Raw genomic sequence first — 3,967 nt, 5'->3', positions numbered from 1 at the left:
AGAACAGGTCCACACTCCGTCATCTAATAGTAAAATTTACAAGTCTTAGCGACAAAGAGAAAATACTGAAAGCAGCCTGGGACAAGAAGTCTGTAACATACAATGGTAAAATATTAGATTGGCAGCAGACTTATCTTCAGAGACCTGGCAGGCCAGAAAGAACTGGCATGATATATTCAGAGCACTAAATGAGAAAAACATGGAGTCAAGAATACTATATCCAGCTAGACTATCATTGAAAATAGAAGGAGAGAAAAAAGCTTCCAGGACAGGGGCGCCTGGGTGACTCAGTGGGTTGGGCCGCTGCCTTCGGCTCGGGTCATGATCTCGGGGTCCTGGGATCGAGCCCCGCATCAGGCTCTCTGCTCAGCGGGGAGCCTGCTTCCTCCTCTCTCTCTGCCTGCCTCTCTGCCTGCTTGTGATCTCTCTCTGTCAAATAAATAAATGAAATCTTTAAAAAAAAAAAAAAAAGCTTCCAGGACAAACAAAAACTGAAGGAATTTGTGAACACCAAACCAGCTCTACAGGAAATACTGAAAGGGGTCTTCTAAGCAAAGAGACACCATAAAAGTAGTAGACTAGAAAGTAACACAGACAATATACAGTAACAGTCACCTTACAGGCAATACAATGGCACTAAATTCATATCTCTCAATAGTTACCCTGAATGTAAATGGACTAAATGCCCCCAATTAAAAAACACAGGGTAGCTTTACGCAGTGGCAGTATCATAGCCAATGAGGTTTATCCAAGGCGCGATTATTGCTAATTGAAAAAACACAGGGTATCAGAATGGATAAAAAAAAAACAAAACCCATCAATATGCTGCCTACAAGAAACTCATTTTAGACCCAATAACACCTCCCGATTTAAAGTAAGGGGGTGGAAAACAATTTACCATGCTAATGGACATCAAAAGAAAACTGGGGTGGCAATCCTTATATCAGATAAATTAGATTTTAAGCCAAATGCTATAATAAGAGATGAGGAAGGACACTATATCATACTTAAAGGGTCTGTCCACAAGAAGACCTAACAATTTTAAATATCTATGCCCCTAACGTGGGAGCAGCCAACTATATAAACCAATTAGGTTTATTTGTTATATATAACAAAATCAAAGAAACACATCGACAATAATACAATAATAGTAGGGGACTTTAACACTCCCCTCACTGAAATGGACAGATCATCCAAGCAAAAGATCAACAAGGAAATAAAGGCCTTAAATGACACACTGGACCAGATGGACATCACAGATATATTCAGAACATTTCATCCCAAAGCAACAGAATACACATTCTTCTCTAGTGCACATGGAACATTCTCCAGAATAGATCACATCCTCAGTCCTAAATCAGGTCCCATTTGGTATCAAAAGATTGGGATCATTCCCTGCATATTTTCAGACCACAATGCTCTGAAGTTAGAACTCAATCACAAGAGGAAATTTGGGACGAACCCAAATACATGGAGGCTAAACAGCATCCTTCTAAAGAATGAATGGGTCAACAAGGAAATTAAAGAAGAATTGAAAAAATTCATGGAAACAAATGATAATGAAAACACAACGGTTCAAAATCTGTGGGATACAGCAAAGGCAGTCCTGAGAGGAAAATATGTAGTAATACAAGCCTTTCTCAAGAAACATGAAAGGTCTCAAACACACAACCTAACCTTACAGCTAAAGGAGTTGGAGAAAGAACAGAAAAGAAAGCCTAAACCCAGCAGGAGAAGAGAAATAATAAAGATCAGAGCAGAGATCAATGAAATAGAAACCAAAAAAACAATAGAACAAATCAAGGAAACCGGGAGCTGGTTCTTTGAAAGAATTAGTAAGATTGACAAACCCCTGGCCAGACTTATCAAAAAGAAAAGAGAGAGGACCCAAATAAATAAAATGATGAATGAAAGAGGAGAGATAACAACCAACACCAAAGAAATACAAACAATTATAAGAACATACTATGAGCAACTCTACGCCAACAAATTTGACAATCTGGAAGAAATGGATGCATTCCTAGAGACATATAAACTACAAAAACTGAAACAGGAAGAAATAGAAAACCTGAAAAGACCCGTAACCAGTAAGGAGATTGAAACAGTCATCAAAAATCTCCAAACCAACAAAAGCCCAGGGCCAGATGGCTTCCCAGGTGAACTCTACCAAACATTTAGAGAAGAATTAATTCCTATTCTCCCGAAACTGTTCCAAAAAATAGAAATGGAAGGAAAACTTCCAAACTCATTTTATGAGGCCAGCATCACCTTGATCCCAAAACCAGACAAGGATCCCATCAAAAAGAGAATTACAGACCAATATTCTTGATGAACACAAATGCAATAATTCTCACCAAAATACTAGCCAATAGGATCCAACAGTACATTAAAAGGATTATTCACCACGACCAACTGGGATTTATTCCTGGGCTGTAAGTTTGGTTCAACATCTGCAAATCAATCAATGTGATACAATACATTAATGAAGGAACAAGAACCATATGACACTCTCAATAGATACTGAAAAAGCATTTGTCCAAATACAGCATCCCTTCCTGATCAAAACTCTTCAAAGTGTAGGGATAGAGGGCACATACCTCAATATTATAAAAGCCATCTATGAAAAACCCACCACAAATATCACTCTCAATGGAGAAAAACTGAAAGCTTTTCTGCTAAGGTCAGGAATATGGCAGGGATGTCCATTATCACCACTGCTATTCAACATAGTACTAGAAGTCCTAGCCTCCGGAATCAGACAACAAAAAGAAATTAAAGGCATCCAAATTGGCAAAAAAGAAGTCAAACTATTACTCTTTGCAGATGATATGATACTATATGTGGAAAACCCAAAAGACTCCACTCCAAAACTTCCCAAACTTGTACAGGAATTCAGGAAAGTGTCAGGATATAAAATCAATGGACAGAAATCAGTTGCATTTCTTTACACCAACAACAAGACAGAAGAAAGAGAAATTAAGGAGTCCATCCCATTTACAATTGCACCCAAAAACATAAGATACCTAGGAATATACCTAACCAAAGAGGCAAAAAATCTATACTCAGAAAATTATAAAGTACTCATGAAAGAAATTGAGGAAGACACAAAGAAATGGAAAAATGTTCCATGCTCCTGGATTGGAAGAATAAATATTGTGATAATGTCTATGCTACCTAAAGCAATCTACACATTTAATGCAATCCCTATCAAAATCCCATCCATTTTTTTCAAATAAATGGAACAAATAATCCTAAGATTTATATGGAACCAGAAAAGACGTCGAATAGCCAAAGGAATATTAAAAAAGAAAGCCAAAGTTGGTGGCATCACAATTCTGGACTTCAAGCTCTATTACAAAGCTGTCATCATCAAGACAGCATGGTACTGGCACAAAAACAGACACATAGATCAATGGAACAGAATAGAGAGCCCAGAAATAGACCCTCAACTCTATGGCCAACTAATGTTCAACAAAGCAGGAAAGAATGTCCAAGGGAAAAAAGACAGCCTCTTCAACAAATGGTGTTGGGAAAATTGGACAGCCACATGCAGAAAAATGAAATTGGACCATTTCCTTATACCACACATGAAAATAGACTCAAAATGGATGAAGGACCTCAATGTGAGGAAGGAATCCATAAAAATCCTCGAGGAGAACACAGGCAGCAACCTCTTCGACCTCAGCCGCAGCAATTTCTTCCTAGGAACATAGCCAAAGGCAAGGGAAGCAAGGGCAAAAATGAACTATTGGGATTTCATCAAGATCAAAAGCTTTTGCACAGTAAAGGAAACAGTTAACAAAACCAAAAGACAACTGACAGAATGGGTGAAGATATTTGCAATGACATATCAGATAAAGGGCTAGTATCCAAAATCTATAAAGATCTTATCCAACTCAACACCCAAAGAACAAATAATTCAATCAAGAAATGGGCAGAGGATATGAACATACATTCCTGCAAAGAA

At 37.9% G+C, this 3,967-nt stretch overlaps 1 pseudogene; it reads left to right on the top strand.

Annotated features, from left to right (window-relative positions):
* The first annotated feature begins 708 nt into the window (after positions 1–708).
* LOC125096535 (uncharacterized) lies at positions 709–909 on the top strand (annotated as a pseudogene).
* Positions 910–3,967: the final 3,058 nt, after the last annotated feature.

This window comes from Lutra lutra, chromosome 3 (genome assembly GCF_902655055.1).
Source record: "Lutra lutra chromosome 3, mLutLut1.2, whole genome shotgun sequence".
Lineage (NCBI taxonomy): Eukaryota > Metazoa > Chordata > Mammalia > Carnivora > Mustelidae > Lutra > Lutra lutra.
This window is presented reverse-complemented; position numbering and strand designations above follow the sequence as displayed.